The 23,086-nt window shown below is 40.1% G+C and overlaps 1 long non-coding RNA gene across 1 annotated transcript; it reads right to left on the minus strand.

Moving 5' to 3' along the window:
* Positions 1-693: 693 nt before the first annotated feature.
* Positions 694-10,134, minus strand: LOC128840645 (uncharacterized). Its single transcript, XR_008445680.1, has 3 exons — positions 10,064-10,134; positions 7,005-7,144; positions 694-4,960 (listed from the first exon to the last, which is right to left on the minus strand). It is a non-coding gene; the product is annotated as an uncharacterized LOC128840645 (long non-coding RNA).
* Positions 10,135-23,086: the final 12,952 nt, after the last annotated feature.

The following is a 23,086-nucleotide window of genomic DNA, read 5'->3' on the forward strand; positions in this document are numbered from 1 at the left end:
TGGTGTTCCTAGCCTCTGTTTGCCAGAAGCTGGGATTGGGTGACAAGGCATGGATCATTTGATGATAACCTGTCTGTTCATTCCCTTTGGGGGACCTGCCATTGGCCACTGTCAGAGGACAGGATACTGGGCTTGATGGACCTTTCGTGTGACCCAGTATGGCCATTCTTATGTTCTTATGTAAATTTGAAATTGACAACCTATGTTAAGGCTTAAAGTTTTATAATCCTATTAAAATAATTTAAATTAATTTAAAAATATTAAGCAGTACATTTGCTTCCAAGTTTTAAAGAAAGCCTCACCACTGAAGTGTGGAAGTCACTGGTTAAGCACATAGAACCAGAGCGTGTTGACAGTGGTAGCCTTTTCTGTTAGTGCAGAGAGAATATTTTCTTCATTTTAATTTATTCACCTCATTCAGTTCATGACTAGTTCTTTCAAAGTTAAGAAAACAATTGGGATTTGAAAAAGCAAGAAATCTTGTTTTCCTCTTCCAATCTATGAATAAAAACTAGGCGCGAGAGGATGAGATCTACTGATTTTAAAATCTTGAAGGCCATAGTGACCAGGAACAATTACTTGAATTCAGCTATAGATAACACTTCCTATGTTTAATAAATCACTTAGTTTTAAAAATAAAACACATTTTCATAAACTTTTGGTATATTTTTATTATACATCCAACACATTTAAATTAGTTTTATTTAACTAATTATTTTTTTGAAATGCTGTTTTTTGCATCTAAAATTGAATTTTAATTTCCATCCAAATGGAGCTTGACACAAATCATACATATAAAATTAATCACTATCTAGTAAATAAGAAATTCATCATTCACTATATTCTAACATAAATAAAAATGTAAAAATTAAGAATCTGAATAAATGTAAGTTAAGCTGTATAATTACTTAAATAAATGTATATAGGTATAGTTTAGCTTCCTGATTAGCAGAAAGAAGCACTGAATCATTGTATATCTAGTTGTAAATCAACATGTTTTGATTGTAACCACCTAATGAGAATCAACCTTTCTTTAGGAAAATAACTCAAGTACAAATGCAATCAAAATTAAAAATGGTGATTTAAATCAAGATTTCCTGCTTGCTGATTTAAATCATGATTAAAATCAGTAATTTAAATCACTTAAATTTAGATCAGTCAACCCTGCTTTAAGATTCACTTATATCATGTTTTCAAGCTTTTCTCTGCAACCAGAAGGGCTAGAAAGGTACTTTTTAAAACAATGAAAATTGAACTTTTTACATAGCCAGTTGTTTCCAGAAGCTGGGACCTCAAGTAAAACATCAAATATCACAGGACTTGTGATAAAATTGTGAGAGTTGGCAACACCGGGTTACGAATTCTGGTGTGTCATGTACAATTTACTTGTATTCTTAGCACTTAGATACCAAAGAGATAGGCTTCTTTGGAAAACCTAAGACAAAGAAAGACAATGCGAGTTCATGGCCCTAAAATATTATAATTCAACTATACGATCCATATGAGGTAAATATTTCTTCTTGCTGGGTTCCATTGAGGCAGGTAAAGAGATGCAGAATTTGAGCAATATTCCCTTTGCATTTGCTATTAGGGTTAGATAGCACGTTGCGTTCTTCTCATGACTCATTCTGCTGCACAGGTCAGCCAAATTAATTCAGCCAAAGGAAGGTCTGTTTTAGTTTTAAATGCCACTGCAGGTTATGCAATGTTTGAAAAGAAGTAATGAAAAAAAAAGAGCTTTTTGATTTTTGAGGTACTGCTTAGTGTCTTCTGTTTGATTAACTGGGGTGTATTACAGAGGGCTATATTAATGCTCTTTAATATGAACCCCAAAGTGTGGAAAGGGGGGGTTATATTTTCAGGACTAGTGAACATACTCCCCTTTGTTGGAATGCCTTTGTTTGTTCCAGTTTCTTTTGTACACTCTTCCCTTTGGACATTGGAAACATATTTCCTGTCAGCTCTGGAATGGACAGTCTTTTATAAACCAAGTGGTTACATTTATTCTCTCCCCCCACCCCACCCCCCCTTTTTTTTTGTACAAGGTAGGAAAAGCAGTTCCACCAAAGCAGGAGAGAAGATAAGTTTATGTACGGACCTCTGTCTCTCGACTGTTGACTTCAATGGGAGCTGGGGATATTCAGCATTACATAAGATTAATACAAAAATTCTTAGTGCTGATAGATAGAGATCAAAATGTATCAAACTTAGAACTTGCATTGTCTGGCTGCCCTTCCATCTCCACCTGAAAGCTTAGCTGATGTAATGCCTGTCCAGTAACATCTTGATGAATTGTTCTAATTTGGCCTTTATGGAGGCATAGTTCCTGGCATCATAATTCATAACAGAACAAGAAGCACTGGCAGAGGTTTCAGTTGCTGTGGGAGATGTAAGAATTGCTTGTCTGGGCCCATCATTTGAAATGTGGGGAGGAATTTGGGAAAGCAACCAGATGAATGCTTAATGCTGGTTGTGACACTGAGCCAGAAAGGGTTAAGCAACCAGCAGGCTAAGTAACCCAAGATCAACCCTAAAAAAAAATATTAGAGAAGAATTGAAATGGTGAACAAGGCCATTTCTTATAGATAGTTATCAAGGCCATGATAGATAGGCCAGAGTGTTTAAAATGCAAACCTGTATTGTAGAGAATTATAAGTAAATACTAATTATAGTTGCCTGTCTGAAATATTTATTGACCTGGTGGGTAATGTGTCCAATCTCTTGGTATTGATAGAATTTTATATACTGCGAATAAGATTTTAAATAATCCTCACCATATTTGACTTGGCTGTCTGGATGGGAGCCCAGGGCTGGATTGTTTAGGGGAGCTATATTTTAGCTTCTTGATAACTAGTACAGTATTGTAGAAGCTGTTTGGTTGCTGGCTTGGTGAATCTAATTATTGGAATAACCACCAGTTTTGGTGATTGTCTGCCCCATTCTTTGCAGTTTGCCCTGACTGAGCAATCTCAGTGAGGCCCCTCCAGACACCATGGTCACAGTCTATGCTTAAAATTTAGATTGAGCTAGCTGAGTTGCTCAGGGATGTGAAAAACTCACATCCTTGACTGCTGTAGTTAAACCAATCTAATCCCTAGTGTAGGCGTGGAATTCTTCCATTGACCCAGGGAGGTGGATTACCTTCGTCAATGGAAAAACCCCTTCTGTCGATGTCGGAAGCGTCTATGTTATGATGCTACAGCAGTATAGCTTCAGTGCACCACTGTAGCACCCATAGTGTAGACATGCCCATGTCTTTCAAAACACTGGTAAAGGATCTTTATCCTATGCTTTGATCTAGCCAGATTCTTAAACAATTGAGTAATCTTATTGAAGTCATTTGGTGCCATAGTGGGATAGGTCCTGAAAAATCTGTTGTGGTTTGCTGAAATAGGGTGTCTAATCATTTTAACAAATTTTTAGATCAAGAAAAAAAATTGGGATTAGTGAGAGATCCTATTTTTTTTTAAATGCTAAATTTGGTGTAAGAAATAAGTTTATGATTTACAAACTCCCAAAGACAATCCCATTTTATTGCAAATACTGAAGATGGGAGATAGCAAATACATGAAAGTTCACCTGGACTTAGTGAAAATGTTCTTTAAAAAAAAATAGGAGACAATATGATCTAGTGGTTACAGTAAAGCACGTGGACCCATAAGGATTTTAATTTAAATTCCAGCTGAATCATTCTCTAAGTGCAACTGGTTAAAAATTAGGATGGGGTGGGGGGATTTTTGCAACAAAATGTTTCCTTTTTATCAGAAAATTTAAAAACTTAGAAACATTTTGACTAGCTCACACTGGAGAAATCATTTGGTTTCCTTGTGCCTCCAGCAGTCAACTTAAAAAAATTAGTAAAAAGTGGACCACTCTGAAATTGACATTAATTTCCATATGTATAGGGTATGGGCATTTGAGTTATAAAATATATTTCTACTAAAAGAATATAAATGCACCCTTTGACACACATTTACATGTTGGTCACTGGATTTATGCTTTTGGCATTATGTATACATTTGAAAGATTCTATTCCAGCAAACGCAATAGATCAGACATACTTCTTAATGTTTGGTCTCCACTAGTTGCCTAGCTCAATTAATATGAGCTACTCGGAATATTTCACTTTACGGTACTGATCATTTCCTTCCTGTTTTGTAGTAGTGTCAAAGGGCACTTTTACATGTGAACAGCATTTATGTCTAAAAATGTCTGACCTTTTGTTATGACTATCACCGTGACAGAAAGGAGTGCATGAGAAAAGGCATTTTTTTTCTCTTTTTCCATTTGTTTCCTTGGTGACTTTGATAGCAGTTTATGTCTTGTTGGTTTCGCTGTTTTGTTGATTGTTAGTTGCACTCCTTTAGGCCTGGCAGCCTATGTATTTTTACCATTAATGCTGGCAGCAGAGTTGCTGCTGTTTCTGAGGTTGGGGGCAGAAATTATTTGTTCTTTTTGGCCTCTGCATGAAATTGGGGCATGACAGGAGACGAGAGAGTGGTCTATTGCTCCATCAAACCACTTCTTTGCCCCTCAGTGCGAGACTGACAGCAATGGGAGCCAAGTGTTTGGGGTAAAAATGGGAGCTCCCTTCTTCACTCCCCAAGTGCATCAAGCCAGGGAGCAACAGACACCTGGGATCCCTTCTCAGATGACCCAAAGGGAGCCCAGGGGGAGCTCTGCATTCCATAAGATTCCTCTGAAAGTCTCAGACAGGAGTTGGGAGGTTAGGAGGCTTTACCGCAGTGTAGCTGCTGCTGAGGCTGGCAGAAGTTTGCTGAGAGGAGCAGGCCCAAACATGTTTATAGGAGTACCTCAGCTTGGCTCCCTCTTGCTTGTTGAAAGGACCCTCAAAGTTCCTGATCCTGCAAACACTTGTATGTGTTTGACTTTACTTATGTGAGTAATCTCATGGTACCTCACCAAACCACTTCTTCACTCCTCGTCTATGGCACTACTCCTGTGGAGAGAGTTAAGCACATGCATAAGAATTTGCAGAGCTGGGGCCTGGAGCATAAACAAGAAAGCAGAAAAATCTCTTATTGTAAAGAAATGGAATTTAAATTAGAATGTCAGGACATGCTTTTAAAAATAGAGTCTATCAGAGGTTTGTTTTTTTCCCAAAAGGGTTAGTTTTAAAAGATTCAAGTTGTGTCCCTCTAGTGAAGATGTTTGTGAACTTAACTCATTATTGCAAATTTGTCTTTTATAGTTTTATCTTCTTTTAAATTTTAGTATTTTCAAAAGCATGATGAACAAATTAAAAAAATGACTTTGCTGAAATACGGAAGTTGCTGAAATTGTGGAAAATTTGTTTGTAGCATCCTATGTTGGCAAATATAATTTAACTAGTGGAAATATTCTCCGAATTTAAGAAAAAAAGTGTTTTATGAGCACTAAGCATATCAGTGATAGTGTTTGTTGTAGCTTCTGAAAGTAATTCTAAACTCTCCTGGAAAGTTTTATGTTGGGGGATAATTTGCGTACTCAGGAAAAATGTATGAAAAAATATCACCGTTTTCTAAAGAGGACAAGAGGAGGCAGATTTTTCCTCCCTTCAGTGTAGCCTACATGCAAAGAGATGAAGGACTAAAGGACATTATGATGTCATGGATATTCATACAGTTAAGTGCTTTCATTTCTTTGTAGGCATATCTGCAGCTGCATTCTTTTTATAGTGCTTCATATGGGTCTGTCTTAATTAAATTTTTCATAATTGATCTGACCTGTATCGTTCTGTTAGCTTTAACAAAACTAATTCTGACAGGTTTTGAGATTGGGATTAAAAATATGTTCCAACTAGCAGAGGAACCATGAAGCAACTTGAATTCATACTAATGATAATGTACAATCTGTTTTGACCAGTCAAGTTCTTATGATTTACATGTAGCAAACCAGTCAAGGATGATGTGAATTTTGTCCCCAATGCCAGTTTTTACTTATCTTCCATAATCTACCATATGGTAGGTGGGGGCAAGAAATTGCACTAAAGATCACTCTGACAACGTTATTTCAAATTCTAGTCCTCATCCTGTAACCCTTACCTACAAGTGGGGGAGGGACAGCTCAGTGGTTTGAGCATTGGCCTGCTAAACTCACGGTTGTGAGTTCAATCCTTAAGGGGGCCACCTAGGGATCTGGGGCAAAATCAGCACTTGGTCCTGCTAGTGAAGGCAGCGAGCTGGACTAAGTGACCTTTCAGGGTCCCTTCCAGTTCTATGAGATATACCTATATATATTTATTTATTTTAAGTACTCCTTGTTCTTTTTGCTGATACAAACTAACATGGCTACCACTCTGAAATCAATGGGACTAGTTAGTTTCAGCAAGGTCAGCAGTCATGGCTCGAAGAGGTTTACATTTATTCACTCATTATACCAATATTTATCTTTTGATAATCTGTTTTCTGTGGTTTTCTTATGTTCGAAGTAGCAGGAAGCAAAAGGCTAGAATTTTGAATTAAGTTCACTTTTTAAAACTGAACTTTGAGTTAAAAATGTTCTGTGTAATTTCTGTACAAAAGCAGCCAGAAACGTGGTGGATCTGACCTCCTGGGCATTCCCCCCAAATGAGATGGAATCCCCTGGTGGCATAAAGCCACCACAGAGGTTCTTTGTCACCCCCTCAGCGTAGCCAGGGAACGGGGCAGTGGCCAGAGCGTTGCTGCGCCTTGGTGATCTCAGCTGCTGGAGTGGCCTCTTGGGGTCATAGGCAGCTGGACACAATGTAGACACTTCCTTACAGGTATAGGGAGCTGCAAAGGTGACTTAAAAGCTACCTTTGTCCCCTCCCCTCTCAGCTGCAGCTGGGGATCTGTAACAAGATGTATGTTTTGGCAGAACTATGTATTTCTTTTGATGGACAATCACTCTCCTCTTATATTGTGCAGAAGCAAAAGTTAATATCAAAGCCAAGTTTTATTTCTTTAGTAATGAACTCCCATATGGGGAAAGTTGTTTTCTATTTCACAGTAGTGGCATATATTAGATTTAAAAACACTCACTTTTTAATGCATTTTTCCTAGTCTTTCTGTGCTATTTTATCAACGATCAAAGGAATTTATTGGTGAAATAATGGCTTTCTCCCAAAAGATCTTTTCCATTGCTCGATTGTGGAGTGAAGTCAGATTGCTGACTTTGTGACCTATGGAAAGAGACTGTGATGTCATAAATAACCCACACTTATGACTTAATTGTAAAATGAAGTACACAAGGGGTTGAGTTGTGAATAGATCTGGGTGAATTATATACACTGAACAAATGATTTGATGAATGGGGTCCTATTTCTATTCATGAATTAACTGTAAACAGGCATTTAAAAAATAAATTTGTTCATTGTCAGAAAGTATTTAAGAAATAGTTTATGAAAACCTCTGTGTTGCCTGGAAACTATTTGCCATAACTGTTGCTAGTGCACATAATATTTCTGCTCCCTGTTGTATGGCTCTAAAACCCATAAGGAGGCTTCAGGATGTCTGTGCAAGAACTTCTGGTGCAAATAGTTGTGTGAATACATATTTACCGCACTTCCCCTGTCCAAAAACATTGTGAACAATATTCCTTGCACAGATGTTTACAAAGAGCCCCAGGAGCCCATGCCTCAGCCCATATTTGCTTGCCCTAAACTTCTCAGTATGCAGCTAAGTTGGCCAGACATGTGTGCTGCAGCCTTTCCTAGCAGATTGCTTTATGAGTCTATCAAAAAACTTGTACAAAATGTACTCCGGGTGCTTGGTATGTGATTTCCAAAGGCTCATAAGTCATTTCAGTCAACACCAAACTTCACCAGAACACTCCAAGGCACTTTTATTTCCATGCCAAATTTTAACTTTCAGTGATTGAATGAGTGTGTAGAACTGTTTAAATAAAATACTGTAATACGTCCCAACTCTTTAAAGTGGGGATTTTTTTTCACTTTCCTTATTATACTCCCAAACAGCTGACCCATTTTTGATTAATCTTAAAAAATGAATACAGAACATTTGGTCAGAGACCAAGGTGCAAAAATTTCAGCCTGAATAGTGAATATTTCAGAAAGTTATGAACGACTAAAAACAGAGAGTTAGAATTTTAACCTACATGTAGTCTGTAGAATAGCATTTATGCTGACATGAAAAGTGCTACAGTGAAATAAGTACATAATCCAAGAAAGACAGAAATGAACCTATAATGATATACTATAAATAAGAGCAGAGGACAGCTGCATTATTTCCTAGCATATAGCCAATTAATAGGGGCAACAGACTATAGATGAAGCAGTAACATAAGTTTAGAATAAAATATTATCATTCTTTCCATTTTTGGTTCAGAAAATATATATATTTACTTTTCCTTGCAGGAGTGTATACTGAAGGGTTACAAGTGATGCATGAGGAGTTTGGAGTAAATCATACTTGGACTATATTCAAAGGCTTTTCTGAGTACACTTTTTATGATTATTACTGCTTATGGACTCAAACTCTGTATACAGCAGACGCCACTTCAGTAAACCAGCGTTAAATGCAACCCGGCAAAACAAACAGAAAAGCTCATCTGGTGTTTGGATTAACTTCTGAAATTCGAAGGCTGTCTCTCTCCGTTGTTTTTCCTTTGAAATCTTTAATAAACAGAAATGATTTGTTTCATCTTCTTTGATGGTCATGCTCATTTTTTAAATCTTGCTTGATGCTATATGCACTAGTACAGTACTGTATCATTTATCTTCTTGCACTGCTTGTGTGAAAGATGACTGGGGTCCACAAGTTCATGTTACAAAGACATTTCCACTGCTTTATATTCATATGCACATTAGATAGCCCTGCTCCAGAGTGGTGCTTCTCACATCGGTGCATTTATAGTGCTCAGCACCTTTCAGAATCGGGCTCTTTATTATTTTCTTTCCCTTAAACAATATAGGAAGAACATTGTGCTGATTTTTTTCATTTCACTTTTTCTTTTCTAGAGCAAAATTCTGCTCTTGGATATTCATTGTGCATTTCTTATTTGATGTGCAGTTTTCTGTTGATACTCTCTACTTCCCACACAAATCCTCTGTTGGTATTAACAAGAATTCCACATGAGGAATGAGATGATAAAACAACTATCCATAATGTGCATCTTGGAGCTAAAATTTGCCCGAATGGAAACGTTCATTTATAGAAGGTTACATTGTAGGTCCTGCAGCAATGTATCGTTTGTCACTCTATGTATCATCCTCTCTTGCTGTCATTCATTCAGACTCTTCCTCAACCATCCTTCGGTGAATGATATCTTTTCTCTGTTTATTTCACACTGACTTTCAGCTTATTTGCTCTGATCATTAAGAAAGTGTGGGCAAAATCAGCTGCTGTAAACTGACATAGCTACGTTGAAGTCAACAGGGCTATGCTGATTTACACCAGCTGAAGATCTGCTGCTTATCTCACACCAGTATAAATCTGTAACTTTAGTCATTGGAAGATAGAGAAACCAACACGTTATTTAGTTATATGAGAGAGAATGAATTATAAAATCCAAGCAGCTATAATTGAGCTATTTGCAGGGCCGGCTCTTGCTTTTTTGCTGCCCCAAGCAGCAAAAAAAAAAGTGCCCCCCCCCCCCCCCCAGCCGAGCGCCGCGCCGCCCCCCCCCAGCCGAGCGCCGCCGGAACCCCCACAGAGTGCTGCCCCCCGCACCACCCCCCCGCCGAGCGCCGTGCGCCGGAGGCCACCACCCCCCTGCACCAAGCGCCGCCGGAACCCCCCCCCCCCCGAGTGCCGAGCCCCGCGATGCCCCCCCCCCGCCGCTGAGCGCCGCGCCGCCGGAGCCCGCCCCCGCCCCCTGCCAAGTGCCACCGGAACCCCCCTCCAGCGCCGCGCCCGTGCCGCACCCCCCCCCGAGTGCCGCGTGCTGGAACACCCCCCCCCCCCCGAGTGCCGAGCCCCGCACTGCGCCGCGCCGCCGGAGCCCGCCCCCGCTGGAACCCCCTTCCAGCGCCGCGCCCTCGCCGAGCCCTGCGCAACCGGAGCCCGCCCCCCCAGCGCCGCGCCGCTGGAGCGCCCCCCCCCGCGGAATACCACGCTGCGCTCCCGCCGCCGCCCCTTACCAGGTGCCGCCCCAAGCATGTGCTTGGGTGCCTGGTGCCTGGAGCCGGCCCTGGCTATTTGTACCTATTACTCTGGAGAAAGAAAGAGGAAAGAAGGAATGTGGTTCTGCCCACACCAGTCTTACACTGCCTTGGAGTTACTCCTGATTGGCATTGGTAAGCGAGAGGATGATCAGGCCTCAAGTGTTTGCTGGGATTATATATGCTTCCTCTATGAAAATTCTAATTTACCTACTGTAAATTTAAAATAGCTTCCTGATTCTTCAACTGCATGAAAAAAATATCCTTACACCACACAGTGAGCAACACTAGACATTCTCTATGTTCCCATTTCAGTTGCAGAACAATTGATCCTTCCCTAACGATGCTGCTAGTTACATATGAATTCCTGCTTACTCAAGCTACTATATTAAGTTGTTTTAATTATTGATCATTCTGTGATGTTGACCTCTGATACATTTTAGCTGTACTGTAGGTCAAAAAGACTAAACATTCTGGTTTTGCTAGGAGAGGCCCCAGCCACATATATATAGTTTAGATAGAGGCGTCTGTGTGTGTGTGTGTGTGTATTTACCCAACCTAATAAAGCACTTTTTCCATGTAAGAACTAATCACACATGACAGATGTTAGTCATGTCATTTAATGCACTACTAGAAGGCACCCAGACTCTACAAATAATGCGGGTGCTATATGAATCATAGAAGTGTAGGACTGGAAAAGACTTTCAGAGGTCTTCTATTCCAGTCCCCTGCACTCGAGGCAGGACCAAGCATTATCTAGACCACCCCTGACAGGTGTTCGTCTAATCTGCTCTTAAAAATCTCCAATGATGGAGATTCTACAACCTCCTTAGGCAATTTATTCCAGTGTTTTAACCACCCTGACAGGAAGTATTTCCTAATGTTCACCCTAAACCACCCTGGCTGCAATTTAAGCCCATTGCTTCTTGTCCTATCTTCAGAGGTTAAGAACAATTTTTCTTCCTCCTCCTTGTACCAACCTTTTATGTACCTGAAGACTGTCATCATATCCCCTCTCAGTCTTCTCTTCTCCAGATGAAACAAAAACATTCTGAACAATATTCAATAACAATAACAGACAAAACATTTATAATGATGCTTTCCTTTCTTTCATAACATTGTTTGAAAATGCTTCCAATATCTCTTGAGAGTTAGCAACCTGTGACCATCTGCGATTGCTCTCGGATCCTTTTCTCCCAACCCAAATGAGGGCCATACTGTATTTAATGACTAGATTGAACATATGGCTGCTTAAAGGCTCAGGACCACATCAATTCCTCCTGGTTAAAACCTGTGGGAAGAGTTTCCCCACAGATTGTCTCATTGTGGGATGTGATTTGTCCCTTCTGGAATATGACTCTCTGCTAACTTTCCCCCATGCACCCTGGGAGATCAGCAGGGATCCTCACATATCCAGAAAGCTGGAAACATGAAATAACCTGGAATAGGCCCATGGCTGTCATATCGGCCATGAAATTCTAATTCTCTACCAGTCTGGGTGGGAATGCAAGGTACAATTGTATGTCTTGTACCCACTATCTATTCCCATCTTAATACAAAAGCAGGACCCTCACACAAGGTGAACACACTTCAGTGAATGCTTTGGATCAACATGCCGCCTCATTGTGTAAGTCAGATGCATACAACTAGCCCATAGCATCGCTCCCTGATTATTTCTTGGCTGATAATTCACCTAGTACCTTTCTGGAGAAAGCTGAGCTAACAAAGGCCCAGTTGAATCATATAGTCAGGTCTCAGCTATACATTCAAAGTCAGGAGGCTTAAACCTGATTGAATCATTGAGGATAGGAACTTTATCAAAGCCTTTAAATACCAAAGGGCAGTAATATGGAAGAGTAAGAAGTACTAGTCATAACATTCGCTAGCCTCAAAACAAGGAGTAATTGTCTACAGCTGAAGACAAAACTCTAGCATGGATATTGTCCAAAAAGCTTTTCCCAGGAAAGGTAATCGAAATAATGGAGCTACTTTCTTACGGAACTTGTTATGGTACAAACACTACAGGTGTTCAAGGCAAAATTAGTTAGAATGGTTCCAAGTCCCCAGTGGAGATTCCATCCTATGTAAGACAGGGAATGCAGATGATTGAGGAATAGCATTATGCAGCGATTGATAAAAATGTTTACTTCATTTTCCTCCTGAGTTTTGGGTTCAAATGAGCCAGTAATTCAAAACAAAACTAAGATGAAACTGTGAAGTTTCACCTCATAACATTGTTGAAACTGAGAATTTGTATTTAACACAAAATCACAAACTAACCCATGTTTGTTAGTCTTTATGAACTGTTCAGGAAATAAAGTTTTCATGCTTCAATGCAAGTATTTCCTATGGCTTCATTCAGGAAATTCACCAATGTTATGATGATTTGCCCTTAAGATAGGGTAGGTTAATACGGTTGTATTCTTTTGTTTCCAAAATATTTAGGGCTATTCATCATGTATATTGCTCTGGAATGAGAGTTGCCAATTCCAGAAGGTTGAAGCAAAGCAAAGATGGGCCTGAACTGACATCCAGCCTGTGAAGATCCCAGAATTTTAGCAAAGCTCAAATCCAAACCTAGATCCAAGATTTGCACTTATCCCTGTTCTGTAATGGGCCCAACTAAAACCCCTGGAGCTGTGAATGTTTGGCTCTGAACTTTGTAGCTCTGGTCCATCTCTAATCCAAATAATAGAAAGTATGGGCCTGAGCCCAATGCATTAAAGTCAATGGAAAGACTCTCAATGACTCCAAGGGGCTTTGGATCAGACCCTGTTAGAGTTATGAGATAGAAATGGCAAGTGCAGCAGCGGGTTCAGTAGATCTTGTGATTTTAACCCCCTTGACCACAACCAGCATCTAATGCTCTGTTTTCTATACTACAAAGCTCAAAGAACATTTTAAAGGGATTTCAGACTTGAGAAGGGAAGTGAGAAATAGAGTCTGAGGGAAGTGGCTACAAGATAGTGTCCTGTGCCTCTAGGTCGCCAATTTTAATCTAACCCAGGGAAGCAGTAACCAAAAGCCATTACTATCCAATGGCCGTTTGATGCCTTGTATGTGGTGAATTGGACATTGCTGAACAATTCCTACAGAACAAGTATCTACATTAGAAATCCACCATCATAGAATCATAGAAGTGGAAGGAACCTTGAGAGGTCATCTAGTCCAATCCCCTGCACTCAAGGCAGGACTAAGTATTATCTAGACCATCCCTGACAGGTGTTTGTCCAACCTGCTCTTAAAAATGCCCAATGATGGAGATTCCACCACCTCCCTAGGCAATTTATTCCAGTGCTTAACCACTCTGACAGTTAGGAAGTTTTTCCTAATGTCCAACCTAAACTGCCCTTGCTGCAATTTAAACCCATTGCTTCTTGTCCTATCCTCAGAGGTTAAGAAGAACAATTTTCTCCCTCCTCTTTGTAACAACCTTTTATGTACTTGAAAACTGTTATCATGTCTCCACTCAGTCTTCTCTTCTCCAGACTAAACAAACCCAATTTTTTCTATCTTCTCTCATAGCTCATGTTTTCTAGACCTCTAATCATTTTTGTTGCTCTTCTCTGGACTTTCTCCAACTTGTCCACATCTTTCCTCAAATGTGCCCCACAGAACGGGACACAATACTCCAGCTGAGGCCCAAGAAGCACCTATTCCATATAGAATGGAGTGGACTATATTGTTTGTGTTGCTGTGCCACAGTCTGGAGAGCCCTAGTGACAGAGGGAGACTACCCAGAAGCAGACATGCAATGCAAGTCCAGGACAAAATTAAAAAAGAAATAAGCATGGTTGGGATTTTCCTGGGGCCTAAGGGAGTTAGGCACCAGCTCCCACAGACTTTCTTTGGGAGTTGGGCACCAGTCTAAAATATCCATCAACACCAACCTATGCATTATTCAGAAAATCTTGAGCCAGATCCTAAATTGCCACAGAGCTCTACTCAGCACAGCAAGAGGGTGAGAAAAGTGACTGAGCCATATTTGCATTCCCCCAATCCTTGAGGTCAGTTTGGTGACAAATGTAATTTAGAGCAGCCTCAGGACCTTAAATGCAGAACACTTTTACTCTGCCCCATCCTGCCTTGGCATGCTCCTGACCCTCACAAAGGGTTTGGGACAATGATGTAAAATGTCATGGCCACTTTCAGTCTGAGAATGAGTCAGAACTCAGACTAAGTAATAATTTACTTCAAACTCAGATAAAAATCTGATTAAATAATACTATGGATAATAATGCCCATCTGGTTTGAAATCTCATTCTGATCATACAGAATAGAATCTATCTAGCACACCCCTCATGTTGCCTGCTATTGCAATTTAGTGCTTAACTGTGGGCCAACTCCTGAGCTGTGAGCCACCCTGTTTGCACTGTTCTGGTAGTGCAAAGGGGCCAGAAAGTAGATGGATTTAATTTACTGGAGATTCTGCTACACGGAGGGATCTATTGCAGGCAGGGAGTGCTGGAGTGTGCTGTTGTCTGGCAACACCCAACTGGCAAACATCCCTTTGGTGGGGAGAGTGTGTGTGTGTGTTACCCCATACTCTGTACTAAAACACATCAGGACTGGGGTTGGGGCTGGCGTGGAATTTGCTACAGGATCAGGGATCCACACCTGGCTTCTTAGGGGTTCCCCTTTAAGTGAGGATCAAACTCTGTTGGTGTGTCTGTGACTGTTTTGTTTCTGGTCCCTCTTCAAGCCAGTAGAGAATAATCTGACAGTGTGAAAATCACCTAAACTTAAACCATTCACTTGTGTCTGCATCAAGTCCTGCAGTGGGCTTTGCTACCTTTGAGTATGTCTACAATGCAATCAAGCACCCATGGCTGGTCTGTGCCAGCTGACTTGGGCTTGATCCCCCCCCAACCTCCTCCAGCCTGATCCCAAAAGTCTACACTGCAATTAAACAGCTCCTTAGCCTGAGCCCTGGTCAGTGGGTTTTTAACTGCAGTGTAGACGTGCCCTTTATGTGCATGGGCTTGTTCTGATTAAGTTCTTTGTGGAAAACCCACATTCTGCACGTACAGTGCTGCAGGACAGTGAGAACAGTATTTGCGCCAAGAGCAATATATCTGGAGAGACGGGGGGCCTGGTGGTTAAGAGCTTTGTTAAAAGGCCTATGCTCTGTCATGTTGTGATTTGATGGTATTTAAACGTAGTATTAGGGGCAACCACTGATGTAGAGCACTCTGCTTTTCCGCCTCCCTCAATTCCTGTGTAAAGTTGTCTAGCAGATTCTTTGGACATCATTGCCTTGAATGGCCAGCATTTTTTAACCCTAGGAAACAATAGAGTCAAAGCAGAAATACTATGTGCATGGTGGTCGTGGTAGCTTTGTAAATATGATATCCATATGTTCAATGGCAGCTTCAAGCCTATCGATCTGGATTTCTGTTGTACTGTTTCTAAAGGCCTGATGAAGTTTTCATACAGGAGGACCAGTGATTTTTCTATGGCTGAGAGTTCCAGCCTAGCATAACCATATAATTGCAACAAGATCTTCTGTGTTGAGTTACTGGGTCAAATCCTGCTCTCCTGGAGTACCTCTGGATTTATGCCTATGTATATAATTGCAGACTTTCTCCTGGACATGTTTTCACATGTACCTACATGCAATAAAGTCAACAATGCTACAGTGTCTTTTGTTGTAAAGGAGGTTTTTACTTTACACCCACACTACTAAATGTTTCTTTCTGTGGATACACAAGCTAGTCTGGCATTCAACCTCTGTCACTTTTCATATCCAGACAGCTTTATTTTGTGGGTAACTATTGATTTTTGCCACTAGTCACACAAACTAGTTGTAAACTACTAATACATCCTAAACCCGCAAAGTTTTTCTGTAAAAAGAACCACTTAATTTGACTTGAGAAAGTGATGGATTTGCCAGTTAAACAAGCCCCAAAGCTACAGAACATTACAGGCACATTATACCAGTCGAAGGCAGAGAATGAGTAAAAAGTGCCATTTGAAAGAGGATAGGCTGATTCTGTGTCATTCACTGATTTAACCCAGATTGGGGATCTTGAACTAAGAGAGTCACCAAGCATGCTAAAATAAGCAGGAAAAATACAATAGCAGAAAGACGCTGGGATTAAAGTCTGGCTCAATTGAAGTCAATGGCAAAACTCCCACTGACCTCAATGGGGCCAGGATTTCACTCTTTGTATCTATTGTTGCAGCATCTCTGGACAGAAACTGCTGCTTTGGAAGTTTGTTTCAGGAGATGCAAGCCCTGATCCTGCAAACTGCCATTCACGTACTGTGGGGAGTCCTATTGATGTCAGTGGAGTTTCATGGAGGTGTAGGAGTCTGGCTGTGGTGAGCTCATTGTTGGATGGGAAATGGATGCTAAAGGATACATGTAGCCTATTTCTTCAGTAAATTATTATTCAACAAACAAGAAAAAGAAAACCCCAAACGCTGCATTTTAAAATGTGTCTTATTGTATATTGGGATGTTTATGGACTGAAAGTTATGGCTGAAGGTTGGAAGCCAGATGTTTCCTTTAGCAGCCAGAGCTTGACAAATCAATGCACATGTAAAGAATTTAACAGCCATATTCACTGACAATGTAGAAATCCAAGTCTTGGTATTATATCTTACACTGTATTTCATTCAAGGTGTTAGTAAAGAGAAGGTAAGTATAGTTCATTTTTATTTTTATAGTCCTATCAGAACTAGTGCTTCATTTCTTGGGCTGGAGTACTTGTGGCACCTTACATACTAACAAATTTATTTGAGCATAAGCTTTCATGGGCTACAGCCCACTTCTTCGGATGCATAGAATGGAAAATATAGTGAGGAGATATATATACATACAGAGAACATGAAAAGGTGGGAGTTCCCCTACCAACTCTAAGAGGCTAATTAATTAAGATGAGCTATTATCAGCAGGAGAAAAAACACTTTTGTAGTGATAATCAAGATAGCCCATTTAAGACAGTTTGACAAGAAGGTGTGAGGATACTTACCATGGGGAAATAGATTCAATGTGTGTAATGGTTCAGCCATTCCCAGTCTCTATTTAAGCCTAAATTGATAGTATCTAGTTTGCATATTAATTCAAGTTCAGCAGTTTCTCATTGGAGTCTGTTTTTGAAGCTTTTTTATTCCACAATTGCCACCTTTATGTCTGTTACTGAGTGGCCAGAGAGGTTGAAGTGTTCTCCTGCTGGTTTTTGAATGTTATGATTCCTGATGTCCGATTTGTGTCCATTTATTCTTTTGCGTAGAGCACAAGTACTCCTGTTCTTTTTGCGAGTACAGACTAACATGGCTGCGACTCTGAAACATTTCTTGGGCTGTAGGTCCAAGTCTCAGCTGTCTCATCTCAAAATATGTTGCATTTTGTAGTTCCTTTTAGATTTCATTCAGCACTTCTGCTTCCATATAGAGATTAGTAATTGCTTAACATCCCTGCTAGTCAGAACCACAGAAAACAGATGACGTTACAGGAACACTTCATGCTGTAGTTTCTGCAATAATTTTGTAACATTTCTTTACTGCTGGTACATGCTGTGTAATTTTGGAGTACATTTCAGCCAGCTGCATGGAGAACTTGGGTCCTGTCTACGTTAAGAAAATTGGCACAGCCTTGTATAATTACATTGATCTGTTAATCTGGTTACATACAGAAATAAACCGCACCAGTATACGCCCTACTTGGCACTGGGGCAGCAGGCCTACATTAAAGATTTTCACTGGTATAACTACATCAATGTAGCTACACTAGCATGAATTTCCTTTGTGTGGATAGGACCTAGACATGTAGCCTTTATTTACAATAATGTTTGAATATCTAATTCCTTAAAGAACTGCACTTAAGATACCCTTTTAATAAGCACATTTTCTTTATGCTCTTATAGTTATGAAAACATACTTGAAAATGAGAGCGAGTGCATAGAAGACTGAATAGAAAACATGAGAAGACATTGGATATGGATGAAGGAAAGGGGGAAATATTTTGGTATTGAAAAAGGCTGTGAAAACAAATTTATCACTTAATAGTACTGTTTTCCAAAATGCAAGGACATTTCTCCTACTTTGCTTTGAAATGTATAATTGTAAAACAAACACAATTCAACCGTGGCTTACAACTTGTCAGTGCCTGTAGGAAAGTTCACAAAAAGTGTTACATAGTTCTAATCATGCAATAAAACACCATATTGGAACAAAGCCTTTCGAAATGTCAGATTCCAGCAAAGAAGCCCATTGTTAATAGCGTTAATAGCACAGAAAAGTACTAAATACCATTCCAAAGGTCCTGGGGACAAACTCACCCAAATTACCAATGAAACCGTGTTCTAACTCCCTCTTTTTACCCTCAATATAAAAGTTGTCATGGAGCCCAGTCAGGCAAACCATCCACTGACTTTTTGCTGTATTAAAGACTCATTTGGCCAAATTAATCCTTGGTGTAATTCCACTGTCTTCGTTGTGTTTACATTAGGAGTGCATATGGGCAGTGTTTGCAAGGTCACCCATTAATTTTTGAGGTGACAAAGAACTATATAAATTGTATCTACCTGTATTGAGTGAGGGAAGTACTGAGCTTCAGCCTGTAGTATGGCACACTTGTCTTTGCTGGGCTTAACCCAGATCTATTACCCTATTTTAGCACAGGTGGAGTTTTAAAACCTTTTCATTAGGGACATATTTTGCTTTTAGATAAAAGTTTATAACTCCCCATAAAGTCAGTGGAGGAAGCATGTCAAGATCAAAAAGATCTTCTCTGTCCAGAAACCCAAAAGGAATCCTAATCGTCCCATTCCCTAGTCTCTTCAGACAATAGGATAGATCCTTATTTGCTTCTTGGGCAGCTGATCCATCTTGGAATTCTGTTTGTTCCTTTCTGATGCACATGGCCTGATTCTCAATGTTTATAACTAAGGGTTATAACTCCAAAGAGGTTACCACTGTTAAAAATGAAATTCGCCCATTAGTAAATAGTTACTTTGACTATGGTTCTAGATAGGGCAGAGGTAATAACCTGTCAGCCTACTTCTGATATGGAGGCTGTAGCCAAGAACTTCAATGGGCTCCATTTACCATGAATAAATCATGGCTATCCTGTTTAGTTTTTTCCCCTGTTTGCCTCTGAACAATATACTTGACTCTAAGATTATTTCTTTATTAAAATGCAGACTCAAAATAAAGCACTAAGAATCCACCCCCTCCCACAACCCAAAGGGAGCTTAGTAAAAGCACATCTTTTCTACTCTGCTTGCTTCTGTAATCTCTCGGCTGCCTGCCTAGAGCATTTTTGTTTGACTGTTATCAGCATGGGACATGTCTAACAAAAAGATACTTTCACATTCACAGTGCTTTTATCAACAAAAGCCTAGTACACTGCAGGTTCACGGATGCTAAACTATTCATAAATGTCTCGGCAAAGAATATAGGCCTGTGGTTTCTTCATTTGCTTGAAAAGAATTGTTGCATGCTTTATTTTAATTTTTTTTAATAGCCTGTTTAGTTCTCCTGAATAGTGCTGAGTGCAGCCTGGAGGATGAGCTTTCTGTCTCTATCCACAGGATAAAGAATGCACCGGTTGCCTCAATACCAGCCTCCCCGCACTGTTCCACCAATTTCTTTTACACCTGTTGTGGACAGATGACCTCTCAGGGGCAGAAGATAGCTTAATCTCTATGTTCATTTGCTCCTTGATTTCTCTGCTACTTATAGTCCGTTATGATGGACTATGATGGATTTATGAAGGACTGCTAAACAGAGATGGGGTCCACCTATCGAGGAAAGGGAAGACCTATTTGGCTACAGACTTGCTAACCTAATGAGGAGGGCGTTAAACTAGGTTCGATGGGGGCAGGTGACCAAAGCTTTAAACTAGGTTTGACGGGGGCAGGTGACCAAAGCCCACAGGAGAAGGGTCGGAATCTGAGGGGAGCTTGGGCTGTTATAGCAGAAATAAGGGAGTGACAAGACTGAAATGGAGGGGGAGAAATCAAATCAGTATCTTTGATGTCTATATATTAATCTGAGAAGTATGGGGAATAAGCAGGAAGAACTTGAAATTCTAGTAAATAAACACAACAATGACATAGTTGGCATCACGGAGACTTGGTGGGATAATACTTGGTGGGATAAGACTGGAATATTGGTATAAAAGGGTTCAACTTGCTCAGGAAGGACAGGCAGGAAAAAAAGGGAGGAGGTCTTGCCTTATATATTAAAAATGTGTACACTTGGACTGAGGTTTAGATAGAAATAAGAGACAGACTTGTTGAAAGTCTCTGGGTAAGGATAAAAAGGGTAAAAAACAAGGGTAATGTCATGGGAGACTACAGACCACCAAACCAGGAAGAAGAGGTGGATGAGGTTTTTTTTAAAGAGCTAACAAAATCCTCCAAAGCACAAGACTTGGTAGTGACGGGGGACATCAACTACCCAGACATCTGTTGGGAAAATAACATAGCAGGGCACAGGTTATCCAACAAGTTCTTGGAATGTATTGGAGACAGTTTTTTATTTCAGAAGGTGGACAAAGCTACTAGAGGGGAGGCTGTTCTAGGTTTGATTTTGACAAATAGGGAAGAACTGGTTGAGAATTTGAAAGTGGAAGGTAACTTGGGTGAAAGTGATCGTGAAATGGTAGAGTTCACAATTCTAAGGAATGGTAGGAGGGAGAACAGCACAATAAAAACAATGGATTTCAAGGTGACAGACTTTAGCAAACTCAGGGAGTTGGTAGGTAAAATCCCATGGGAAGCAAGTCTAAGGGGAAAAACAATTGAAGACAGTTGACAGTTTTTCAAAGAGACATTATTAAGGGCACAAGAGCAACCTATCCCACTGCATAGAAAAGATAGGAAGTATGGCAAGAGATCACCCTGGTTTAGCCAGGAGATCTTCAATGATCTAAAATTCAAAAAAGAGTCCTACAAAAAGCGGAAACTCAGTCAAGCTACAAAGGATGAATATAAACAAATAACACAAGTATGTAGGGACAAAATTAGAAAAGCCAAGGCACAAAACGAGATCAAACTAGCTAGGGACATAAAAGGAAACAAGAAAATATTCTACAAGTAGATTAGAAGCAAGAGGAAGAACAAGGACAGAGTAGGCCCATTACTCAATGAGGGGGAAAAGACAATAAGATAAAATGCGGAAATGGCAGAGGTGCTTAGTGACTTCTTTGTTTCGGTTTTCACCAAGAAAGTTGGTAGCGATGGGCCATCTAAAATAGTCAATGCCAACGAAAATGAGGTGTCTAAAATAGGGAAAGAGCAAATCAAAAATTACATAGACAAGTTAAATGTCTTCAAATCAGCAGGGCCTGATGAAATGCATCCTAGGATACTCAAGGAGCTGACTGAGGAGATATCTGAGCCATTAGCAATTATCTTTGAAAAGTCATGAAAGGAGGGAGACATTCCAGAAGACTGGAAAAAGGCAAATATAGTGCCCATCTATAAAAAGCAAAATAAGGACAATCCAGGGAATTAAAGATGAGTCACCTTAACTTCAGTACCCTGAAAGATAATGGAGCAAACAATTAAGCAATCCATTTGCAAACATCTTTAGATGATAATGAGATGATAAATAATAGTCAGAATGGATTTGTCAAGAACAAATCGTGTCAAACCAACCTGATAGCTTTCTTTGACAGGGTAACAAGCCTTGTGGGGAATCAACTTGAGATTCTTCCTTCCAAAAAACTCTTCCCACAGGTTTTAACCAGGAGGAATTGATATGGTCATAAGCCTTTAAGCAGCCATATGTTCAATCTCGTCATTAAATACAGTATGGCCCTCATTTGGGTTGGGAGAAAAGGATCCGAGAGCAATTGCGGATGGTCACAGGTTGCTAACTCTCAAGAGATATTGGTAGCATTTTCAAGCAAGGTTATGAAAGAAAGGAAAGCATCATTATAAATTCAAATGTGGAAAAATGGCCATTGTTCTAATATATCACTAATATTGCTTGGTTATCAATGCAGAGCTGAAGGGATTCAGTTTCAGATCGCCTCTGTATCTTCATCAAATTCACCCTCCTCCCTGGTATTAGCAACTTTATTCTTCTACCTTAACCTCCAAAATATTTGGTTAATTGAATTAATGCCCCTCCCCACCAAAGAAAAAGGCATAAAAGGCCCATAATTGGAAAGGATCAATAAAAATGCCTCCATCCCTTCATCCAACCGCTGCTTTCCTGGGTAGAAATTCCTTTCCACTCTTTTTCATGGCTGGACTCAAAGTCCAGAAAAACACATCTTTTCTTACCCTCCCATAGTATGTCCTGTTTTTTTAACCTCATTGCCCTCAGAATCCTTTCTTGATATCTGAGAAAGACACTATAAATGGAGCTCTAGATTATCCAGCTGTAGCTCAATTTTCTCACTGATACAATAGCATTTTGTGTAAATAATTAGGGTGCTCTTAAGGGTTCAGTTTTATTCCATACAAGCATGAGGGCTAAGAGCTTTGTACAGAGCGCCTGCCCCCTGCAGGTATGGAGTTGGTTCTCAAATTTCTTAACTTGAGTTCCCAGCAATAGGTCGAACTTCAGTGTTTTGCTGTGAGAGGAGTTTTCTTCAATGGATGCTAACTGTTTGTGATCCCATTTCGCTGTGTCTTTGTTGCTTCTTCAGTACACCTGTGGGGAGCAATAAACTTGGAATATAGAGCTTGAGATAGGATGGCCTACAAAAAGCCATTGTTGCTTGAAATAGATTTCTTCTGGCCACTATTAATCCCAACATGCCTTTCACGCATCTGTTCTGGTAAGAAAACGTCGCACGTTACATGTGGCTTGCAGTCCTGGCAATTGCCACTCACCCAAATCCATGGAAGCTTGTGGTTTAAAGAAGTTTTCCGTTCCAGCCTTATTTTTACTTTAATTTGGCAAAATGATCACTGTTTGGATCTGTGATCTCTCCCACACAAGAAGATTGCTCTTCTGAACAAATGATATTTGACAAAATATCCAAGTTTTAGATTAAAACCAGTGGGCTCTAGGAGCAAACAGAAAACAGGGCCT

Source organism: Malaclemys terrapin, chromosome 7 (genome assembly GCF_027887155.1).
Source record: "Malaclemys terrapin pileata isolate rMalTer1 chromosome 7, rMalTer1.hap1, whole genome shotgun sequence".
In the NCBI taxonomy this organism is placed as follows: domain Eukaryota; kingdom Metazoa; phylum Chordata; order Testudines; family Emydidae; genus Malaclemys; species Malaclemys terrapin.